The sequence below is a fragment of the Acipenser ruthenus genome, chromosome 12 (genome assembly GCF_902713425.1).
Source record: "Acipenser ruthenus chromosome 12, fAciRut3.2 maternal haplotype, whole genome shotgun sequence".
In the NCBI taxonomy this organism is placed as follows: domain Eukaryota; kingdom Metazoa; phylum Chordata; class Actinopteri; order Acipenseriformes; family Acipenseridae; genus Acipenser; species Acipenser ruthenus.
Window position 1 is genome coordinate 3,294,731 of NC_081200.1, and position 26,384 is coordinate 3,321,114.

General features: G+C 37.9%; 1 long non-coding RNA gene across 1 annotated transcript; it reads left to right on the top strand.

The window, feature by feature from the left end:
* Positions 1 to 22,195: 22,195 nt before the first annotated feature.
* On the top strand, positions 22,196 to 24,703 carry LOC131739978 (uncharacterized). Its single transcript, XR_009330610.1, has 3 exons — positions 22,196 to 22,333; positions 23,525 to 23,628; positions 24,456 to 24,703. It is a non-coding gene; the product is annotated as an uncharacterized LOC131739978 (long non-coding RNA).
* Positions 24,704 to 26,384: the final 1,681 nt, after the last annotated feature.

A 26,384-nucleotide genomic window follows, 5' to 3' on the forward strand; every position in this document is an offset into this window, starting at 1 on the left:
GCTGGATAGGTATTCTACGATAGAAAAATAAATCGGTAAAAGTGAGGGGAATATTAAATAGGATATTCCAAGTGCTGAAATCAACAGGGAATGTATTTGAGCTAAATTGCAATTCATGCTGTGCAGTTAGACCACTAGAATTCAGGTAGAAGGTTCCTAAACAAGGATCTTTTTAATGGAGCCACACACACCACAAACACCACAGAATCACTGTCACTGAGATCATGCTGGCATTCCTTGGAAGTCTCCCCTCCCAGTTACTGGCTAGAAAATCCTGCTTGGTTTCTGAGATCTAATGAGATCACAATCACAGGTGAACTTGCTGCGGGCAGTTTACTTTACAGTCTTATAAACACACCCTAAATATTTTCAAGGGATTCTGTCACATAAATAAATAAAGGAATAAATAAATTACCTGCATTCAATAATAATAATAATAATAATAATAATAATAATAATAATAATAATAAAACATTCCTCTGCATTGCAATTTTGAATTGCAGTTTTGTTATGTTTTTTTAGAAATCTGTATCGTGATTACGACTCACCTTGGGAAAATATACTGCAGTGCATAAAAAAAGGCTTTCCAAAAGATAAAAGCTTCTGTTGCTAGAAAATATGCCTGACAGCTTTTGGGAAAACAGGAAGCAGAGAGAGATGTGATGTTAATGATAAGAGTGTGAAGGAGAAGCAATGAAGACGTGGTTCAGTGATAGGACTTTCTCAGCCATGCTGGTATTCGTGAGAGCACCTTGGTCGTCGGAGCGCATTAGTCAAAAGCGGATCATCGAGGCATCTCACTAAGGAGCCAAATAAAGAAGAAATGAACTGAGTAGACATGCTCTGAGGTAATCTGTTACTGTATACACTAGTTCAGACCATTCATACAACTGCAGCTGCAGTGTCCCTGTCTGCTTGTTCATTTTAAGAAAGACTAAATGAATGACTTGTAAGCTCTTGTGTATATTCCCTTTAGTCACTGTGTGCACAATGGTACCATGTTGTTAAGTTTCCTATCTATGTATCTATTTTATAATGCATACATGTTTTTTTTGTTTTTTTCTCAAAGTGATCGCAGGGCAACTTCTCAAACTCCATAGAGTTCACCCAAACTGTTTTAACATTTCTAAAAATTAAAGATTAGTGACGAAGGGGATATATTTACAAAGCTTTAACATGGCAGTACACTGGTGCACTAATGCTTTATGAATACAAGTAACAATATCAATGGTCATTAATATTGTTACTTGCTCTGGTTTGCACGCAGTGTTACAGTAGAGACATGGCGACGGTCCCAAGCTTTAAGCTTCTCTTAACAGGACCGCACTTCCTCTCAGGGGATTGTTTTGAGTGTGTTGACAGTTCAGCTGCACAGGTGTGAATGTTGACAATGAAGAATGCAAGACCTGTGTACTTAAAGCCATGAAGTGTGAACTGAGTGTCATATTTTACCTGTCAGACCAGCTGTCAGCGCAGCCAGTGCCTTCAACCACTCTCAGAATGCACAAGAGGATCAAAAAGCAAAGCTAATCAGCAGATAGAAAACATATTATTATTAGCTTATGATAATTACATCCAGGGCAAATCTTGAGTTCTAAGGAACACGGGAATTCAAATTAATAAAAAAAAAAAAAAAAAAAACATTTTTAGCAGCTTTCTGAACAAATTTTGACAAAATCTTGTCATTGCGCCATGTTGGTAAGGTAACACTTTACATTGTCTCATAGTAGTTACTTAGTAAATGCATGTGCACTTACACATAATTACAATGTTATTATGCATAGCTACAAACAAATTCTGTCTGGCGGAAACATTTCGTATACAAACAAGCTGGTATCTTTTTCATTCTATCTTTGTAATAAGTTATGGAAACATAAACCAATCCAGCTGCACACTTTTATTTTGTTATTTTGCACCTGTAGTCCTTACATTGCCTGTCAACATCCACTATGTAAAGGTCTATGGTAGTAACAGGAAGACCCTTATAAATTTAAAGGATATCAAGGCCCATATGAATTAACACATGCTTCCTGATTATTGATAGACTCAAGACCTGATAGCCATCTTATAAACTACAGTATTTGGATAAACTTCGAGCAGTGCGGTATAACGCGGATTCAGAGATGACATGAGAAGGAAAATGTAAATATTTATAGGAGCTAAAGCATGTGTTTATGTTAAGTGTTGCAACTGTTTGCTTAAAGCCTTTGTTGAATGTGTAAACTTGGCTACCAGATAACGACTTGTGGAACAATGTTTAATGTTGCTGCCATGCGCCTGTCACTCATTTGCAACATTTAAGAGGAAAAGCATTTATTCCTCATCTTGCTCTTTATCTGGTATCTCTAGTGTACCGTTCCACAACAAATACTTAAGCAGCGAAAAAACAAAAATAACAGTAATGAAGGCCGTGCGCCAGGCTCAATACTACGTGGGCACATACAGAACTGAGCTGGAGATTATGTGAGCGACAACACAACTACTCACGCCAAGGCCTCTGCCAGTGCTGCTGCCTGGACCCTGCTGAACCTTGACCTTTCAACCCTTTAAGGTAAAAGGGACAGATGCGTCCCACAAATAGGCAGCAGTGTGGAGTAGTGGTTAGGGCTCTGGACTCTTGCCCGGAGGGTTGTGGGTTCAATCCCCAGTGGGGGACACTGCTGTTGTACCCTTGCTCCAGTAAAAATCCAACTGTATAAATGAGTAATTATATGTAAAAATAATGTGATATCTGTATAATGTGATATCTTTTAACAATTGTAAGTCACCCTGGATAAGGGCGTCTACTAAGAAATAAATTATAATAACAAATAAAAATGATGCAAACAGTCTTATTTTTGCAATGAGGTGCACGCAACAGGGTTCACCGTATGTATTGTATCATTTATGATATATACAGTATATATATATATATATATATATATATATATATATATATATATATATATATATATATATATAGTATATGTCATTAACTTGGCAGATTTACATTTGGTAGAATTTAATTAAAAGAATTACACACTAATTAAGTTAACGTTGCATTTAGACATGTCCTTTATAGTTACAGTGTAATTATCATTAACCTAAACGAAAGTTTTTAGAAGTTGTTAATGCTGTAATTACACAAGAAGATGTATAGATATAGTACACTGCAGCTGTCACCAAATAATCTTCCCACACAGTGTTACCAATGCACAGGCCCGCTATTGCTAATAAAGGACACCACGCAATGATCACTTTTCTTGCAAAGCTCTGAAGCTAAACGGTGGAGAATCGTCCCAGAACTGTACAGGCCCTGTACTAGTAGCAGGCAATTACCTCTACTATATTTGTTTAAGTTTGACACTAATATATTGTGAATGTGAATTAGGTTTGTTCCCCTGGGTATCAAAATTCTCAAAACAGGCCCCAGCTGTATAAACCAGTGATCTGTGTTTGAACTTTTTAAAGCTTGATAGCATTTCTTCCCCAATTTGAACTGAGAAGTTCCCCCAGGACCTGATATATTTATTCTCCGCTGTTCAAATGATTGACTCTAAACTAAAAAAAAAAAAAAAAAAAAAAAATGCAGGCTCCATTCCAAAGTTTCAACTCGGGAGTTATTTAAAGAAGGTTTTATTTAAAAAAAAAAAAATTGATTACTTAGAAATCATTTACTGCTGTAGATCAAACTTGATTTTATAAGCTCTTCATCATCAAAGAGAAGATAATCCTTATGTCAGTAGCTGTATCACTATTGGTCTGTAAGGAAGAAAATTCAGAATTGTGTTGAATATGTTGAAGGCAAGAGATTATTGTAAATAGCGTTGAAAAAATAATACAGTATTGTATTTCTACTTGCACAACATATTCATAGGGTCACGTCAGTACTGATCCATATCTCCTATCTATTGTACTACTATTGGTACAAACCAGTAGTTAATTGTAATCGAAATGACACTACCTTCACTATTCAAACCCAATACAAACGCCACCACCACTTCATGGAATGAACATTTATTGAATCAGAAGCAATAGCCATCACATATAGATGGAGCTCAAAAGTCACACAAGGGTCCCATAAAATATCCATAACCTGAAACCTTACCCGATGAAATCTTTCACCCTGCAACAGGGAAATAAATGTGCTTGTGATTATATCATACCCCACCCTAATCTTCAGCAGTGCCTAAATAGAATCGTACTGTGCCAATGCCTATGATATATAGTGAACATTTAAGAGCCAGCTTCTCATATTGTGGGTCGAATATGAGGATGCACCCTGTGCAGAAACTAATAGGGCAATTGTTAAATGGAATGCCGAAACAAGTCTCAGAATTCCACAACAGACATGGCTTGAGAGATTTGCCAGTTCAAGCTATGCAATAAAAGACAGTGTGGTCTATTGATCTAAACAGATCTAAATACTGGCTGATCTGCTGTAAATTCCACCATTGCTTAAATAGTAAAATAGTAAAATAGTGCCAAACCTGACATTGCCCTTTGTGACAGGGAGGACCATGTCACTAGTTCAGCTGCGCTGCTGCTTAGTAAACAGGAAGGCTTGCCCAGAGCTGAGCTGATTTGTGGGTACTGATTGGCTGGGGAGGTGTGCCCGGGGAGCCTATGCCTGTTTAAGAACGCAGAAGCGCCGGCGTTCAAGGCTACTGCAGCACGGCCATAGCCATACAGACAGGACCTGAGTGAAAGCTTGCTGTGTTTACATCGAGGAGGAGAGAGTCCGCTCTGCAGAATAACTACTATAGAAACCTTCAACTGCAAGACGGTGCCTGTGAATGCGCTGCCCAGCCAGGGCCGGCAGAAAGACCCCGAGTCGTTGGGAGGCCAGGACTTCGGGAGCAACAGCACTGGGTTAGTTGAGGGGATTTGAAGTATAGAGAGGGTTTCGTAGTGTAGTAGGTTCCTGGAGCGGGACGTCTCTTTTAGGGGGGCTAGCGCTCGCCTTTTTATTTTGTTTTCTTTATTAAATACGGTGCTATGATTACCATTGTTGGTACCCTAGCATTGGGGCTTGTGTTGTTATTGAATCTGCATGCCTGTGCGATGTGTCAACACCCACTGCTCTGTGTCTGACTCAGTGACGACCCACGTAAATAACATCTTCCTGTTACACCTTTATAAAACTTTACCATGTGTGGTAATTTTGCAGTTTTTACACATTTTTCCTATTATTATTATTTGTTTATTTAGCAGACGCCTTTATCCAAGGCGACTTACAGAGACTTACAGTGTGAACTATGCATCAGCTGCAGAGCCACTTACAACTACGTCTCACCCGAAAGACGGAGCACAAGGAGGTGAAGTGACTTGCTCAGGGTCACGCAATGAGTCAATGGCTGAGGTGGGATCTGAACCGGGGACCTCCTGGTTACAAGCCCTTTTCTTTAACCACTGGACCACACAGCCTATGGTTATGCTATGCATTTACCACAATTTACCATGGTCTGCCATGTTCTTTTAATATTCTTTACCATACCCCTCTGGGCTTTACAATGCTTATGTATGCTTTACCATGCTTTCACTATGCTTTATTACACTTTGCTGTGCTTTTACTATGGGAAACTTTTATAAGTGTGTACTTACTTTCAAAGACAAACATACACTACAGAGTCTATTGATTTTAAATCAAGTGAATAAATTAAACTAAACTAATCCCAAGAAAGTATTTCCACAAATGTAGCCTTCTTTAAAAGGACTTGGGTCTCACACTATTTTAAAAGCACTCTTCTATTATACTTCATTATGTAAGTAAGTACATTGATTTACTAGGTTGTTAAGTTTTTAAAGGTATTGTAATAAAATGTTACACTTCATTTAATCCTGTGTAATTGAATACCCTGCTCCTTGATCTTACTCTCTGATATCCTCAAAGCGTTTGAATAGTTCAGTCTCGCTGTTATTTGTTCAGTATGTAGTACAAATTTTTCTGTGTAGAGATGCAGGGATCATTGCCTCGAACTATGCCCAACCTCCTTAACTTATGGAGTTCGTTACTGTGCTAGAAAGTTCAAACCTGCCAGACTTAATAATTCTGCAAGAACCTTCAGTAGAAAATCGCTTCAAGCAATCATACTGAAAGCCAGTACCTCACCCCTTGTTTAAAGTTATGATCCTTATCATAATTAATTCAATAAAGGAGTAATGTGTTGCAAACCAAGATATTCACAAAACCATCAGATCTTGATGGGTATAAACTTTCAACCAGAGACAATCTCACTGTGTGCAGCAGTCTTCATCTGAAAAGTAATAAAGAACAGGCTCTGAAGTAAAGTGATAGGTATGTCTGAACCCATGCAAATAAGAGGGCTTAATCAAATTTGTTTTCAGGTTTAAATAGATACTTGCACATTGGTTTTAATAACCCAATAAGAATATAAATGTGAAAGCTAAGCCTATGTACACATGAAGGCATTTCTTTCTAATCTGGTAAACCATTCTAATGAATAGTGTCTGTGGCTTAAACACACACTTTATTTCACAGACCATTCCATGTTTTCACTTTTTTTTTCATGACAGAAAATGTTCTAAAATGAGACACTGTATATACTCTCTATTGAGAAAAATAGAAAAGCATGTGCATTTCTTAGAGAGACCATGAGCTTTTGTACTGTAAGAAAAGTGCATTGTGTAAATAATATATTATAAGTAGGGATCTCCCTGAAGCAGCATAGCAGGGCACTGTACTTGACTACATCGTAAACACACAGCAAAGTGATGTAAAGCATGGTTAACCAATGCAAACTTTGACAAATACTGGTAAAAAAAAAACAAAAAAAAAAACAGTGCAGTATATATATATATATATATATATAAGCATGGGGAAAACATTGCTCACTTCAACAGAAAGAAACAAAACAATATTTACAGTACTTGATTTATTAGTGTCATTTTGTTTTGTTATATTCTCATTTTTTGTAGAAAACAATTGAAGAAAAAAAACAGACAAACAGAACCTTTTGTTTTCCATTGGCTGCCTGTAAAACAGCTTCTTATAAGACATATAAGTGAATGAAGGCACACTCTGTATGGGGAGGGGGTTATCCCTGCCAGAGTAGTGTGGCCTCTTTACTGTGAGTCAGCCAGGACCCTGGGGCTGCCTAAGGATTTCCATGGAATTCATACAAGATAATATTTTTAAGTCTCGGCAGGACAACTGCTCATATACCCTATAAAGTTCACATAAAACAGTTTTACACATTTCTAAATAATAATATAAAAACAGTGGGACCGAGGGAGATTATAAAGTGACCACAGAGGTGTTATGCGATGCCACCTGTAATAGATAACTGCTTTCATTCAGAATCGAGGGTGATGATCTGCAACAGCCTGTACCTGTACAGAGATTGTGTCTGTGGTGGTGTGTGTAGGAATTGGGTCAGAAAAACCCCAGCCCTAGAAAAACACTTACCACTCACTCTTCTTGTCACGGTAAAACCACTTAGGAAAAACTCAATGGGCTGTGGCGAGTGACACCTGTCATTTGTGATGATTAGGCATTTCTTGATTTAGCTCCATTGCCTTCAAGGTACAGTAGTTTGAATAAACAGGATAGATTAACAGGATTTCCCTTCTTGATATGCTCTATTGCAAAATGATTGTTCTTTAGTTGGTTATAATGACTTTACATACATGCATACAGAACTTACAAAGGTCTGCTTGAAGAATGTATATGAAAAGTATTCAAAATGCCCCCAATCTCTGTGGTAGGGGTATAGCATGCAAAAAATGTACACATTAAGAACATTGTAACTATACATAATAACATTGCAATGTATTTAATAAGTAACTACTAAGCAAATACACAGCAATTAGAAGCACTTAATGTAGTGTTTCCGAGTTTTTATATAGTTCTAAATCAGAATTATAATTGAGCTTTTTTTTTTTTTTTTTTTAGCATACTGTTTTCACCACAGTAGAATCTTTTAAATATTATGAGTAACAAAATGTGACATTATCATTGTATTCATCTTCCTAATATCAACTAAGTAAAACAAAATCCTGCTTTTTCCCCCTTCATTCTGAGAAGTGACAATCAGATGAAACATATTTTTAACCCAACATATTTAAAGGCCACATCCTAATGGGTCATGGATCAGGCCTTCTTCTCAGATCTGAGTACTAGGCCTCCAGGCAATGTATCTGTCACCCCTGTAAAGTGTGTGTTGCCATACACATCCACTAATCCTCTTAAAAGGGGTTCAAAAACAACTTCTCTCCCTTGGAAGGAAGTCAAACAATACCAGAGAACAAAAGAGCCCAGAGCTGGAGGTCACCAGAATGGACAGGATATAAAACAATTGATCCTGCCGTCGCCATGAGAACAGGGCCTAATCGGTGAGGTGACAGCACTGCTGCCAAACACACGACGCTGAGTAGGAAGTGAGCGTGGCTTCAGGTGAAACGCAGGAAGAACATAGGGAAAAGTAAAGAAAACAGAAAGCAGAAAGTCACTCAATAATAATACTTTCTTTTCCCTCTGCCCACCGAGGGAGGGAGCAGATAGTGCGCATGTTATTCTAGTTGTAAATTTAAATACGAGAGCAGAATGAGGCTATTGATTGATTAGGTTGTATATTTGGAGTTCAAGGCTGTAGAACTCTGGTCCTTAATATTTTTGTAGCCACGGGCACAGGTGTGAATTTCTTGGAAAGGCAAGGGCATGATCATTATTCTATCTTGACGTATAACTGCAACTACTTAGCATAAAATGTAACTTAGAATTATGTAAAAAATGCAGTTATTCCTTGGCACAAAAACAGGGATTGTGAGCACAGAGTGGTAAATTTCAGTGACTCGTTCTAAGATTGCTTCATCAGTGATGTGGTATTCTACATTATGACAGCTGCCATTGTGAGTACAACACTCAACTTTGCACACTGGTACAGATTGATGACCACTGCTGTAGATCAATGGCAAAAGCAAACCAAGAAATAGAAAACGGAATCTAATTGAATTCCTATAGTGATGGAATTCCAATGCATTTTGCCAACATTTAAAAGAAAAAACAAGGTCATTTTTTTTTTTTACAGAGATTAATTTATACATCACAAATAATCACATTTCAAGTGAATAATCATTTTCCTGACACTTCATGACATACAATGAAATCAGGTATTTTCTGGTCTACGCACCCTAAGCCTTGGAAATGCAGAGTCCCTGCACTGTGCAGCATTAATAATTCAATAGAAAATATGGTAAAGTAAATCAAATATGTATAGTACAATAATAAAGTTCCAGTAACAGCGGGTCAGCAATGCTACAGCAGGGAATGCTTTTTAAGCACTTAAGCCAGGATGTTTGACCAATACTTGCACCCGCCTCCCATGAATCCCCCTCGGACTGATTCAATTGGCTCAAGATGACACTAATAATGGGCTCAAGATGCAGCCCGAGCAGACCCAATGATCCATATCTAACTCGCTCGCTGGTCCTGTCCCTTCGAGTTCTGGGTTAGATTTTGCAAGGTTTACCTTGGCTCTGTCACAAGCATTTTAATACAATCCCCCAGAAACATCACAACAGTGACATCATGAGATCGAAGGAAAGGTTACGTTTTTCACAGATGTCTGGACAATTATCAGTTATTTTTTGTTTGAAGAAATTCAAATCTGTATTTTATTGTACGAAAAAACCCTCGTCACCCATACGAGTTCAAACCTGCGGCGTTAATAATGGAGAAAAATAAAAACCAAGGTTAAAATAATCCAATCCCATGAAAACAAATATGAAATAATGGCTGTGATCGGGGCTCGCATTACTGTACAGTATGAATGCCGTTCTATATTTTACAATAATCACAGGAATAAAATATAAAGCAGTACACAGCATCCTAAAAACGTATACAGAGATATAGAAATGTATTGACAGATAACCAGCTTTCTATTACATTACAATCTTTATATTGAATACACAAAAACACTAATATTACATCATATTTTTTGTCTATGTGTGTTCTTAGCACAGCGCATCTTTAACCCTAATAAAACATCACATTGTAGCATATAAAATAATGATACGTATCATTGCAATGATAAGAAACCGTCAGTAACAGGTAACGTACGAAATACTGAAGTTTAAATCTAGAATCGAACCCTTATCTGGTACATCATCAGCAACAGCTCCTAAGTGGGGACTGTTTTCAGTGCTGCTGATCCCTTTCCACTGGACAGGCCCAGGAAACATACCCTGTCATCTCCGATTGTACTGACAGTGTGTGGATCGGATCTCTTTGTTACTAAGGTTACTAATCAAATTTCCATCCAGTGTGCTCATGCAGGATTTCCTGATCAAACACTCCAGCATGGCCCTGCTGTACCCCCATTAGCTAACATGTTTTATATGTGATGGGGTCACCAGAAGTATAATTCCCTGAAAGAAACCCTATACCTGCCTTTTGAGTTGTTAGGGTTAGACTGCGAAACCGGCTGTCTTTCATTCACTTCTACTTGCCTTCTACACAAGCAGGCCTCTTACCAAGACTATATATATATATATTATATATATATATATATACTGAAAATATACAGCCCCCCCGCTTTAAACAAAGGGCATCTAAGATTTAGCAGAAGCTCTAATGGAGTGCAGTGTTTATGGGTGCTCCTCTATTTAGAAGTTTGATTAAATAGAGAATCAAGGATATCAAGTGGATCAGGAACCACTGCCATAATTAAAGATAGAATCCCCTCCCAGAGTAAAGAATGTTTATATGCTGTCTGTTCTGTTTGGATTGTTCGTGTGTATTCCACTCCAACTCTGCTTTTTTTTTTTTTTATATATAAAACTTTATGGGCAATTGAATCTAGAAAATATAGTGGAGTCTTGTTCTATTTGTTCTACCTTACAAGCATTCACATCCAATGGCGGTGGCTGGTCCAGTACTGTAGGATGGGATTCTTACCAGATGACTTTTCTACTAGCAGCCATGAATGCTATCAGAACTGGATTGTCTATTATACCATGGCTAATGCTGTCCACTTGTTCTGAGTTCTTCCTGCCAATGCAGGTCTTTGTTCTATCACTGGCTGCTTCAGATCTATGGGATTTCTGAGGTGAGAAGAACATGACACTACCCACAGATGACAATGCACCTAATGCATGCATTCTCTATTCAGGTTAGAAGCAATAGCAAATGTAAACGCTTTACCTGCACGTCCACTACAGAGAGAACAGGCACGGTCTAATCTTGTCACCTTTAACAAAAACTAAGCCTGATCTCTCATTATGAGTTGGAAGAGAAACACTGAACATCCTCCTGTTGTTTACAGCAACGCAAACCCTCCCTCAGCCAGTACAATCAACATTCTTCCAGTGCTTGCTACTGATCCCTCCTGGCACCCCCACATCCCCACTGTACTAAATCTCAAATCTCAAGCCTTTTCAATGCTGTTCCCATCAGTCCCTGCCTTGATCTATGAAACTGTCAGGGGAGGCTTCTCGTTTCCCATCACTGCACAATGGATGACACACCAACTGGTTAAACAAAAACCTCAAACATACATACGTAAACTATTGTGGCTAGTTCCTTCTAACCCTAACCCTAACCCTAACCCTAACCCTAACCCTAACCCAGACAGCCTCCTGCTTCTGGTTACTTCTTTTTCTCTCAGCTACTGAGAGTCACCCGCCTGTTACTCTGAACTACCTGTGGTTGAAGGTGTTCAGAGACAAATCAGTTGAAATGTCAGCTAGAGGATGACCAATCAGCATTACTCCCAGCTGACATTCTGCACGTGGACATTAACAGCCTATTAAGTATCCAAGGCATAAAGTGACCCCTTTCCTGGAATCGGTAAACACACATATTTTACAACACTATTGAGCGTTGATACAATAAACCCATTTAAATATGAAAATATAATACTATTATGGCTATGGTTGGTGGAATTCTGCACAATTATACTGTACAATATGGAAGTGAAAACAGGAACCCTATTTACAAGCAGTGTTCCAGTCACAGTATACATCGCATTGCTCGCTGCAGTGTTCCAGTCACAGTATACATCGCATTGCTCGCTGCAGTGTTCCAGTCACAGTATACATCGCATTGCTCACTGCAGTGTTCCAGTCACAGTATACATCGCATTGCTCGCTGCAGTGTTCCAGTCACAGTATACATCGCATTGCTCGCTGCAGTGTTCCAGTCACAGTATACATCGCATTGCTCGCTGCAGTGTTCCAGTCACAGTATACATCACATTGCTCGCTGCAGTGTTCCAGTCACAGTATACATCGCATTGCTCGCTGCAGTGTTCCAGTCACAGTATACATCACATTGCTCGCTGCCGTGTTCCAGTCACAGTATACATCGCATTGCTCGCTGCAGTGTTCCAGTCACAGTATACATCGCATTGCTCGCTGCAGTGTTCCAGTCACAGTATACATCGCATTGCTCGCTGCAGTGTTCCAGTCACAGTATACATCGCATTGCTCGCTGCCGTGTTCCAGTCATGTTTGGTTTTCACTACAGTACAATTCCTTCGCTTACCAGTTTGTTTACATTACCCAAGGTAGTTTTATCTCTTGGCACAAACGCTTCCTCTCTCTATCCTGCTACAACCTGCAGCAGCAGGGGGTTATGAATGCCATATGTAACCTCTGTTTTATCTCAGGGAAGAAAAACTGTCAGAATATAAACAATTTGTGGTGTTTTTGTACCCCGATAACGTTTTACAAGAAACACCTATAAAGCTAATATTTTCAACATGGACTTGTGAGGCTACACCCTCCTTAAATATATACAAAAAAAGAAAAGAAAAAAGGTAGAACTATATGGGGCATTGGAGCTTTAACTCCACTTAGTTCACTGCATTAATACACTTCTGTGCTACTGGGGCAGGTTCAGCAGTGTTACAGCATTCGAAAGGGGCTGGCACAGAGTTTACTGCAGTAAAGGAACATAAGATGACCCATCTAAGCTCATCCGCTTCCTAGTAAACTCTGTAAAGTTGAGACTTAAAGGATCCAAGTGATTCTGTCCCAAAAACATGACTAGGTAACCTATTCCAAAGAGCGCAGAAGCATGGTAAATCATGGTAACCTGGGACAAAGAATGGTAAATGCATGGGCAGAGTAAAAGCATAGCAAAAAGCTAATTTACTGAGCTAATTTACTAGGGTTTCTTAAGCATTTTGTAGAGCACTGTATTATTATCTGGAAATGTAATCAGCTAAGGGTGCTTACAAAAACTACGCCTCTATTCAAAGGTTTCCTGCCTCCTTTAAAATACTAATTTGCCTGACACCAGAGAGTCTGTTGGTCTCTGTTATCAATCCAGTAAATCAGCCCAACAGTCCCTATTTGAATTAATGCTAATTCAGCCCACTGCAATCTTGACCTGTAGAACAGATATACAAGAAGCACAAGGATGCCACAAAGGATTCTATGGCTTATAGAGGTGTAAAGGTTAGCCACTGGAATAAAGGGGCGATTTGTTGTTCAGGATTCCAGATTTTCAGGGATTGGGACGGTTCTGGTCAGAGGATTTTGTTTTGAAATTGAAGATCACAGCCCTGACAGTCTGGGAGATTAGAAGGCACATGGTGCTTCCTGGTTTAGATAAAAGTCAGCTGTTAGCCCCTCCAGGTGCCTGCTACTTTTTAATGAGATCAGTATGAACTAGAATACTGCACTCCACTAATGATTGCACACGTTTATAGATGGGCTTGACCTACTTTTACTTTTCATCTTTATTTGTTTATTTTGTCAGTAAAATAAGACAACAGGAATCAAATTCCCAAACAAGGGGAGAAAATAGCACAATCAAGCATTAATCTGACACATTACCTGCTGGATAATAGCATATTTAATTACAATTTTTATGGAGAAGTATAATTCAGAGAAGGGTTTTCCCTGAATCTCCACGTGTATAACATGCACTTGAGTATAACTTGCATTCATTTTCATCAATCCTTTAATACATTCTTTAAAATTTTCTTTGGCAAAGCAGGCACCTGTGTATAATGCACATATATACTGTACTGCCATTGCATCAACCAATTATTTGTATGAAACAAAGCCAGTAAAGGGAAAGAATGGGAAAGATATAAAAGGTTTAATGTTATATACTCAAAGCGACAGTAAAGCCTTCTTTCCAGAGATGAAATTCTTTCTTTCTTTCTTTCTTTCTTTCTTTCTTTCTTTCTTTCTTTCTTTCTTTCTTTCCAATGCTGAATCCTGCATGGCAATGTTCCAGTCGGGAGAGGCTTGTCCTTCAATACAGTTCTCTGTGTTCTGCACATCCATAGAACTAGAGTCTTCCATCTAAAAATGGTACTTTGAGAACAAAGGAGAATTTTCAGGGGAAAGCAGCAACAAGTTAAGTAAATGCAGCTGATATTGCATCATACTACAAACCTTCTTTAAATGAACAGTATGTCAAGGGAAGAGAAACTTCTCCTTTCCGCTAAAGAACAAATCTGGCATCTTGTCAGTTAATTCTACAATCTGAAAACATCATTTAGACAGGGGGTGAGAAAGAGGGAGAGAGGGGGATGTGTTGTAGACAGACAGACGGAGGTCAACAGAATGACAGACAGACAGGCAGACAGACAGGCAGGCAGACCAACAAGGTCATTCACAAAGCAGGAGAAACAAAGTGGAACATGCTGCCTCCTCATTTAAAGGCCTTTTTCTCTTTTGAAAAAGAAAACTTAAGCAGAGACCCTGCTTCATCTCAAACGCCCCTCCCAGGTAGCGTCTGATGACAGCTGTATAAAACCAGCACAGTGGTGTTTACAGGCCACATTGAGAGGTGCGACAAGTCATAATTATGGGTTCAGTATGCGGAAACAGTCATCATGGGCCACAGCAGGCTACGTTAAAAGTGGTCGACAAGGGGCGGGAAGGGGGGACTTGCAGTATGTGGATAGCGAAGAAGAATACTTGTTTACACATTCCAATAACAAACTGTTCAGATGGACAGATAGTGAAACAGACAGGCAGAAAGATAGACAACGGGCTACAGATAAGCAGAAATGAAATGTCTTGACTGACAAGAAAATCCCACAAAACATCGCTTTCAAATACATATGATCAGGCCCTATTCAGACAGCTTTATCTCAGGGCTTATTTCAAGATTTGATTTTTTTTTTTTTTTAACTTTGATGGATTAAAGCAAGTTTGATTTGCTTGTAATGGCTCTTGATTGTTGTCGGTTTCACAATAGTCTAAATTAGAAAGAAAAAAAACGTGGTTTTGTAAATCAAGGTCTATTTTAAAATACAGTGATGTGATGTATGTGAAAAATCAGGTTTAAATACACGTAGGGGGCAGTATTAGGACCTACCACCGTTTAAGAAAGCAGACCCTGTTATATCTCACTAACACTGGTATCAGGGCCTTTTTCCTTTGCTTTAGCAGGAGTACCAGTTTAGAACCTGAGAATACCTTGGAACCGCTCTACAGAGAGCATTCGATATGTAAAACACCTGGGAGGCTGGTGAGACGAGTTGTTTAAACATTCCTTGTACAGAATATTTTGGCAGATCAATTACAAATAATCATATGGGAAGGTATCAATGGCCAGCATTATTGGTTTCTTGGCCCTGGTGTAATAGCTAGAGGTCAGGAATGTGCACACACTGTATTTTGGCAGGCGGGACTGGCACAAGGATGCTCTATTCATAAAACAGCCTCGATCTGATGTCATCAGCGATTAATAAACTGGAACAAAAGTCCCGACATGAAACGAACTCCAATCTACCCGCGTGCATAATAACTTAGCGCAAATTGTTTAACTGCTAATTATTTCAATATGTTTACTTTCGCCTCAGTTTGGGTGCGTACAGAGATTACATCAGATTACGTTAGCGTGAGGCCTTCTGATTTTGGGAATATATCATTTGTTGATTTAGGAAGAGTAATTAACTTTTGTAACAAGCAATCATCACATATCACTCACAGGCACCAAAAACATGTCATGTTTGAGTGTTCAGATCTCTGCTAGGAACAAGGCCACATTTATAAAGCCTATTAGTTCACTAAATAGCAATGTTTACCTCTCGGTAATAATTTAAATAGTAATATAAATGCATTTCTTCTACTGTAGCTAAAATATTTGTCTGCTTGACTTTGGGAGATATTTTGAAAGTGTTTACTCCACTCTTTAATTATGTCTTTTTTATTTTTTAAACAGGTTAATGTAACAAAATGTAACAATTTAAAGGTTATTATATATATATATATATATATATATATATATATATATATATATATATATATATATATATATATATATATAAAAAAAGCCAAGAAGACTCTATTTTCTGAGTTTTGAAAGAAATGGAGAAAAGAAAAGAAACAACTTTTAAAGACTTTTTTGTATATGAGAATTCAACAGTTAACACACTTTGTAAAATCCAGGGCTGTAAGCAAGGGTGTGTGTTTGCTTAAAGCTCCTTTGGCTCGTCACATAATTAAAAAGTAATCATCACAGTATTGTAGAAGAAACCAGATCACTAAACAGAGTATTTCTGAACGCTGATCGGTTTACTTGAGCAGCGGTTCCAAGTGCAGTTGAAAAAAAAAAAAAAAAAGCAGATTGTTAATTACAAACTTATTTTTCAGACTGACCTCTTAAACAAAAGACAGAAACAAAAAAATAGACAATATCCATTTGTTTTTTTAAAAGGGTAACATTTAATATATATATATATATATATATATATATATATATATATATATATTTGTAAATGTGCTCTACATTTCTTTTTAACTGTGACAAGAGTTTTGAAAAAAGGAATATAGTTATTATTACCTGCATGGTTTATTCCGATAATAATGCACATGTAAACTAACCCACATTTATACAATGCAGGTCAATAGAAGGGCTGCTTGAGATTTCATGAGGGTGTCCTTTTCTAGACAGGGCACTGCAGCAGCTGTACCTTGTTGCTCTCTTCATTAATTGAAGTGCTGCAGAAGTCAGTCCCACTGTAGTCAGGCACCAGAACATTTAAATCACCGTCTGCTGGACAAATATAGTGCTGAGTAATACAATTTAAATTAACTTTGATAAGAGTTTAAATGACTGTGCAATAAACATCAACAAATACAGCTGTACATCCACATTTTAAAACATATATTAAAAAGACTGACATACAAAATAAAATAAATAAATAAATAAATAAATACTACTACTACTACTACTACTACTACTACTACTACTACTACTACTACTAATAATAATAATAATAATAATAATAATAATAATAATAATAATAATAATGTACTGGAGTAGTAGGTGGAGCAGTCCCCATGATGGTAGTACTTACAGTGTGTAAAGGAGAGCTACTGTAAGTCTTTGATTGTGACTACTGGCTTCAGAAGTACATTATTATAGAGGCTGAATTACTAAGTAGTATGTTTATGTAATAAAAGTCTGCTGAAAGTTTGCTCCCTAATCAGCCACTAACACTTAAAATTAGACAATGACAATGCTGTTTCATCCGTGGCATGCAAACCTTTCCATCTTAACAGCATGCTATTAACAACATCCATAATCTCACAGCTTTGCTTTTATGGCTTTCATTGCAACACCCAAGTTAAAGAGTGAAGCCCCAATGTTTATAGTAAAGGGAGAAAATAAACTACTATTAAATAGTGAAGACAACTGCAACCAGGCATCTAACAGATTCTCTTTGCAAGGCAGTTTTCAATTTCCTCGTGGCATGGGTAGATTTGTTGGGAGATCCGGCTGTGTGCTAGAGCAGTTGTAATGCACTGCAGACATCATGTGTGTACTGTGTCAACCATGGTGGAAAATTTAATTCAGCTCTGCCGCCAGATTCCACCTTGAACTTTCAGAAAACAAGTTGACAAAGTCTCAGAATGAAAACAAGCAATGGTGGAAACCCCCCAATCAAAATGACATCTGCTTTAGCTCAGTTTCCCAGTGCTCAAGGAGTAACTGACCTAAGATCCTTTCAGAGGTGTTTATTTAATATGGATTACTGATCAATAGCACTGCTTTAAGTAGATAACACCAATGGAAAATGGGAACAAGAAGAATGGCCCTGTGGAGCTTGGAATCAGAACCCCTTCCTAGGTGTTGGAAGTAGTTTTCAGTCTTGCAGTGTTATCCAGAAAATCAGCTAACCAGATTCTAGCCTTCATTAGTCTGGTGACTTGACTTGACTAGGCTTATTACCAGCCAGTGAGGGGAGTTTATATTTAAACCTTCATTAAACAAACCAAACCACCCTGCTTTCAGATGCCTCCTTGGTGTCTCAAACAATGTTGTACACGTTTACTTGTATTCGCTGGCTTCAGCTATCATAGAAATGGAAAGAATCCAAACTGGAAGAAGAATCCAGATACCAACTTTTCAACTGTTATTCATCAAACGCGAACTAGCTCAGTATCACGTTAGTTACTGAAAAATGGCAGAAAATCACAGGCGATATAAATCCAGCATTTTGAATGTGAAATAAATACGAATGAAAGGAACTCAAATGTATTAAAAGCCCAACTGCAGATGAGGTACTAATGGAATACCATTTGGAAGTGGGTGAGCTGGATATTTCACCAGCGCTGAAAAATTGGGAATCTGTGCTGAAGTTTATCATCTGTTTCCACAAACCTAATTTAAAAATGAAAATCGGAACGTTCCTCATCTGAGATAATGTGTTTTTCTCCTGTTTTGATGACACCACGTTTCTCGTGGGTTCACATGGGACTCTGGTGTGAACCTCATCGAGACCATCTGACCTGCCCCAGCTGCCTCTCCGCTATCCTGCCGAGAGAGATACTGTTCAGTATACAACATCCAGTGGCGCTCAGCTATTGGCTAAAGCAGCTCTCTTGTTTTGGTACTGGCCATCCTCTGAGGCGACAGTTATTGCCAGCGATAGTGCTTTTTTCTCACCAGAAAAGCTGCTTTATCAGAAACTAATGCATCATGTTCTACAGACAAAGCTATTGGGTTGAGTTAATCAGGAGTGCTTCCTCTCTCCTCGTACATTCACATCGCGACTAATATTTGCATGGTAATCGCCGCTGCACAGTGAACACAATGTTCCTTGTTATCGGTCAAATACTTCAGGAATTGGACGAACTAACCGCACAAAAATGTGTTTGTGTCTCAGATATTAATGCCTGGCAATAATAAGGGTAAGTAAAAAGGCATGGTATTAAGCTACAGTAAACTCATGCAATAAAATATAAACACACTCATTATTATCTGAGACTAATAGCAAACTAATTTCATTGTGAGCCTAAGCTGGATCCAGTGCTCTAGAGTAGTGTCTTATCCCACTGTGTTGAAGACACCCTTGTCTGATACTTTTGTAAAGAATTTGAATCTTTTCCTTAAAGCAAAAGTCTGATTTACAAAGCGTTCTGCACCTGCTTGGTACAAATGTCTTGATTTGTTGGTTAGCAGACCCGGTGGTTTCTACGAGAAAGTTTGTATAAATAAAGTAAGCTTTAAACCTTGTAAGTCCATGACAGCTTTGTCTTTCTTGGTTTATTGCTTCCAGCCTCTATTGCTTTGGAAAGCAAGGGTGAGATTTAGGAATATTCTGCATGGGTATTTCATTGTGCACTTGGGGGCACACACACACAGACACACACACACACACACAAACACACACAGACACACACACACACACACACACACACACACACAAACACACACACACATGACAGAATAGCTCATTTAGAAATAAAAATTGTATCAAAATGTATTGTATATTTTAGAAACCATTCTCACCATTTTTATGGCTCCCGTTTGGCATACCAGAACGATAGCGATTCATTATGCGTGCTGATTATGTTTCACAGCTGCATCTGTAGTACAGCATAACAAGGCAGATCATTAAAATTAGCAGAACTTTCAATCAACAAACCAATTTGCTGGTGCAAAACAGGGCTGGGCAGCAGCATGGCTATCAGCCTCATGAAAATAGGGATTTCCTCTGAGAAAAGTTCCTGTGAGAGTCTTCACGTTCCTATCCCTGCCAATTTCTAATCACTGTTTTATTTGTTACAATGCTTTTAAAGTAAGCAGCACTCCTCCTTACACACAAACACATGGTTTACACATAAAAAACATAATATTATATTATACCAGATATGTCACCCTTGTGTATTCATGTTTCAGAAATAATGGGTATCTGTCATGCTTCATAATGCAGCTTAAGATACTCTACCATTTGAGGCAGACTCCGAGCAAGCCTGAGCAAGGTGGATAAAAACATCTTTATTAAACTCACTGTTTGCCAAATATCCCTGAGTGCAGAAACAGTAAGAACTGGTGATTAAGAACACATATCATGCAGACTCAGAAGAATCTAAAAATAAATGACAAAGTGAATAAACTGAACTAAATTTGCATTTGTAATAGAATGGAATAGAATATCACATGAAGTTCAAACAGAAATGGAAGGAAAATGAACCTGTACATTGCAGTTTTCTTTTTCCTTTTGTTTTCTTTTTTTAAGTTTGTGAGCATGAATGTTAACGCTGCCATAAGCGTGGTTCTGAAGTTGCAGGAAGAGAATGCTGAGACAAACACCTTAACCCACACGGAGCACCTCGCCCTTTCCTTTACTAGCCTGCCAACTTGTGTCCTTTTTCTTTGCTTTTAATCTGTGAGATTGCATGAAAAAGTGGGAGACAAGGCTACAGGTTTTATTAAAGGCTTGAAACAGGGCAGTACTCAGCTGGGTAGGGTTTAAGAGCATGTCACTGTGCCCTTTATTGAAACTGGACTCTGTTTCCAAGCCGTACAGTACTGCACTGCACCTGGACAATCAAAGATATTTTATTTTGTATATTAAAATACATTTATTAGAACACCCTGTTGCTTATGTTGTTTTGATTTGTTGTGCATATGACATTAAATCACTGTAACTGAAAGTCCTGGAAAATTGTCAAAATAGGCAAATTTGTGATTGTCTAATTGAATTGATGACTTTAATTGGCCACACGTGCACTTCATTAAAAAAATTGTAAAAGAAAATGGCTGCTCTAGTGCACTAGGGTTTGAGATCTGTTCTCTAAATCACTGCAGGAAGAATGAAAAAAAAACTGTTATTGCTGTGTTACCTGTTTGACAATGTGGGCAATAATCCTCACACTATCAGTGCACCACGGTGGCCATTTTGAAAAGAGCTTTGAAACAGACTTTAAAGTTATAAGTGTAAAAAGTTGTCAGGATGTTAACAATGAAAAGAAAAATGACATGTATGTTATTTAAACAGTTGTAGCAACAGGTGGAGACGTGTAACTATATTCTTCGGAACCCAGCTACTTACTCTTTAAGATGCCTAATAAAAGCACAAAGTGGTCTAATATTTGCACACATGAGTGCCTACTGTTTCTATATCACTGATTACTAACTGTAAATTTTAATTCTCACACCCACAGGTTTTCATGCCAGTGGGTATATAAAGGATATACATGACAAGAGGTGTTCTAATACATTTGCACACGGCTGTATTTATTTAGCAACACGCACTATTACAAACTAAATGAAGTCACATTAAAAGTCATTAGCTGCTCCGTCACCCCTGACGAGCCCTTGTAATGTATTGCAATATATTTAGAAAAATTTAGCTGACAGAAGCAACTACAGTAAAGCTGATGACAGACATAAAACAACCTGGATACATGGAGATTTACAAAAGCTCCCAAACAAGCGTAACGGCCGACATTACTGAGAGAACTTGAGAGGGCATGTTTGTCTTGATTACTGTTATACATTCACACACAAGAATACAAGAGTGCACTTTTTTTTTCTTGGGTAGGAAAGCTTTTTTGTACTAAACTGACAGAATAGGTAGCAATATTGAATACATTGCAACACATTTCTATAAATGCCTATTATCCCAGAAGAAGTGTTACAGTAACGGTGTCCTTAGAATGTATTTTATTAACCGCGATTGACAAACAACTACAGCGTATTAGTAACTAAGGGAGGAATCTAACAACTACAAACCCTACTCTTTCATTGAACTAAGTCCATTCTTTATTAAGACATGGGGGAGAGTCATTAATACATATGTCATTTCATCTCTGACACAATACACAGTACAGAAATGAGAGGAATTAAAGGGTAAAGAGTGACATTCTAACAGTCTCTGTTGTATCAATTAGGTAAGAAAACTGGGCAGAAAACAGTGACCATGTTAATGATCTGCAGACAGAGAAGTAGTGCGGTGTAAAGCTCCAGATGCATGCAGCTGTTAAAAGTTCAAATTGTTAATCCCTGGCAATGCTGCTAAGTAGAGTGTTCTTGAGGAGTCTCTTTTAAAATCATGGAATCTGAACTACTGCTTTAAACTAATCTTGGTTCATTTCTCGACAGATGTTGCACCTTCCCCCCAGGTCTTAGGTAGGTTACAAAGCGTGATTATTTTTCTTTTAACATTGCGTTCTCTGTCAAGCTAAGTTTATCCAGATTACTTCATGACCTATACTGAGATGTCACAGCATTACAGATTGTCGTGCATACCACGCTTGGTCTTATAATAGTTTACCACGGTATTGTTGATGTTTATGCTTTAGCAATAGCTGTGCTATGTGTTTACCATAGTTTACCCTGGTTTGCCATGTTTTCACTGTTTTATTACACTTTGCTATGCTTTTACTGTGGGAAGCCTTTATAATGGGATAACCCACACCCATGGGAAAATCAGTACCCTGCAGTTGGATATGGAGGGGAGTTCACATAGCTGACAACAAATAATGCTTTTAAAAAAAAAAAAAAAAAAAATTGGTTTCCAGTGTATGTTAGTGTAAGTGTACGTTAGTATAAGTGTAAGTTAGTGTAAGGAATTTGTAAAAAGGATAGGCATCTTCACCAAGTGTCTGGTACAGGGTCAGTACCAGGTCAGATCGGAGAAAACATCATTGTGTATTGATCAGAGAGGACGGGTTGCTGTAACAATTAATGTAAAGTGCACCAACTGCTAGGGATTAAGGTGAATTACAGGTAATAGATGCCACGATGAGGCTGGGATAATGATAACGTCCTTCCAAGCTCATCTCTCAAGTAAAAGCTGCAAATGTAATTGCTCTGTGGTAGCAGCTGAGTGAGAAACACCTGCTGAACTGATCTCGGTATAATCCTACGCATTTGACCTCAGATCCAAGACCGTGTGCATGTACCCCAGACAATGTGCTAGTACTGCATCTTTTAATTGGGGTATTTATTTAGTTTTTTATACTAAATGCGATATTGCTGGTGAAACAACAGGATTACGTTTTTAGGAATAAAATCCTTTCATAAATAGATCAATAAAAATCACGTTGGCCTGTTGCTTTTCTCTACTTCTTGGTGTAATTGGATGTAATCTGTACTCTCTCACGCACTCCGTTAGTTCAGTAGATTAAGCCTGCAGTACAGAACCTCTGGCTATCAGAGAATCCAGGAACATTATGTATTGTGTTTGATTCTCACACTAAGCAGTCCAGAGCTACATTGTCCCAAGGACTCGTACGCAGCATTAGATAAGGCCAATCATTTCATTTAATGTACAAGGAGGCACTTCCCATGATACTGTTTTCATGTTCTTCCTGCCAGGTTGTTGTTAAGGAGGCAGTGTTTCTTACAGGCAGGGATAAGACTGGATACTGTTCCCACCTCATCCAGCTCTAAGACCAAGTGGGAAAAAAGTCTGTTTTGAGGTAATGATCGTGCTCATTTATTACATTAGAGGAAACCAGCCTTATTAGTTAAATATATTAATTGTGTTAATTATAATGATATCTTTAGGTCATTACATTTAGTACTGGTGGCAGAGAATATATGTTCCCTCTGAATATATGTTCCCCCCAGGAACGAATATTCTTTCCCCCTAGGAACCGATATTGGGGAATATTGGTTCCACTTCTGAATATTTGTACCCTTTGCATATAAGTCTAAGTCCATGCATTTCAACTAAAACCTTCATTTTAAGACCACTAACCCTAATCCTTAACTTGTACCATCCAGTCCCCTCTGACAGGTCCATTCTCACCTACAATAACACATGATAACAGCCTGCAAACACTGCTCACATTTACTAGCATTATATATGCATAATTTACATAAAAATAAGATAAATAACAAACGTCTAAGTAGGATGGAACAAAGGTTCATTCCCCTGGGATACACATATTCACCAGATATTTGTTCCTGGATGAACAAATGTTTGGGGGTACCAATATTCGTTTACACTGGCAAATATGGCTATTGATTACTTAAAATAATATATTACATTTAAAATATTGATAGTGCAGGTAACCAATTTGTTCTATCACTTCCATCAAACATTTGACATGTCAAGTTATCCTTGAAAAGTTTTTCAGCGCTACAGATTCCAGCGGGCAGTATAACTGCTTTGTGATCTTGAGATCCTTGACTTGAATTGCTGTCTGTCTGGCGGCTGGCAGTCTGTGTGTGAACTGGCGTCTCGCACCCTTTGTCTCTGTGCGTGGTTGCATTATTGTTTGGGTGTTTTTTGTTTTCATAGGTTGTGAAGAGGCTAGTTGGGTGACGGTCAGCTGTGACTCTCAACAATATCCTTTGCTACACAGATTCAGCATATGCCTTAGCATAGGACCCAAGTTTCATCAATTAGAATGGTGGTCTAGACTATTTGCTATGGGTAGGGTGGGGGGTATCCCCTTTCCTGTACAACATTTTGGACAATGATTAATCTGGCCTAAAGTATTCAAATTATATTTTGAATCAATAACAGAAAAATAACAGCATTGGTTAATTTAAAATGATATAATTTGCAACTTTAATAAAATCATATTTTTTTTTTATATCACCCAAGCAGTGATCTACAAGTTTTATTTTGCTGGTTGTGCCATGAATGTCACGGGTCTGCAGGTTTTAATGTCTATTTGAGGGTCTGTTTAGTGAAAGGAAAAGGGTTTCTTTATTGCACTTTAATTCTTTCAGTGCTACAGACCTTTGTGACACTGAGATGATTAAATTAGTAATCTAAAGGATATCTTTCTGTACAGTTCAAATAACGCTTTGTAGTTTTTATACAATTTTGTAACTAAAAGCAGCACCAGCTGACCTGCAGAGCCCTACCACGACCTTTGATTGCATTCCTCCAGGTCAGGCAAAATGAACTGTGGGAGTCCTATACAAAGTCCCATCAGAGTTGAATCACCTTGCAGTTTGTTTTTGAAGTTTTATTGGTCTTGTTCAGTGCATCCTTTTAGGCAAATGCTGTGTAACCCCCTGGCTCAAGAAAGGTATAGTGGTGATGATGTATCAATAGTGAATGCATATTATTCATATTAGTGTTACAGTATTATGATGGCATAACTAATCTATTTGCTTGTAAGGTTGGCTACGTTTCTTTATTGATACTATCTGACAAAATATTCTCTTAAAAATGTACAGTGACAGTGAAAAATGCTTAAGTTTCAAGGAGCGCTTGTATCTATGAATGGAAGGGAGGAGAGTTGGCTCCAATTGTGTCTGGATTAATTGACCATTTTTTTTGTAGATATCACTTTTACACCATATATAGCACACTGTCACTTTATTATCACTGATTTTTTTCTTTTTCTTTTTTTTTTGGGGGGGGGGACAGATTTATAAGGATCATTTTTACCCATACTGACCTAAAGCAATTCTTATTCATTTTTATCTACAACAAAATATACTGTGTACACAGAAATATTTCAACACACTTGTTTTATGTGTAATCTGAATTATTAAAGCTTTTGATGGCTTTGACAATAATTTATTGTGGGGTATATTTTTATCAGGCAAAGATAACTTACAAAGCCGTGTCAATTTCTACAGAGAAACGTTAATATACGAACACTGGCCAAGCTTGATAAGAAAATACTATATAACAGTATGGTTTCTGAATAAAAAAATATGTTTTGAAAGATAAGCAGCGCCATCTTGTGGATACGGGATCGTCAAACTACTGATTCAGGGCTTTTGAACTCGCAATGCATTCTGGTAAGCATAGTCCTGCTGTGAAAGTTTTCCGAGGCAGGCAGAACGTACCAGAATCCACTGCGATGTGAGTTGAAACTGTCGAAGCATATTATTATTGCAGTTATAGGGTTTCCCTTTCTGTACAGATCACACACGATTCCAGAAACAACCTAGACTAGTTTATCCTGGTCAGGATATTACATTTACTTTACTGTATTCGTATTGTGTGCTCCAATTCCCAAATCATGCTGGAGTTTTCAAGTTCATAGTTATTAGGACAAACACTGCAACGCTATATATGATGATGACAGATAGTAGACTCACTCGCTGGTTAGAATGGGTTAAAAACGAATAACCTATTGTTTATCATGTTTGACCTATATGACAATATAATGCGACTGTATTTGATATACAGAAGAACACTTGAACAGTTTTACTCTGGTATGTATCGTATTTCAATTGGAATAAATGACTAACAGTACAC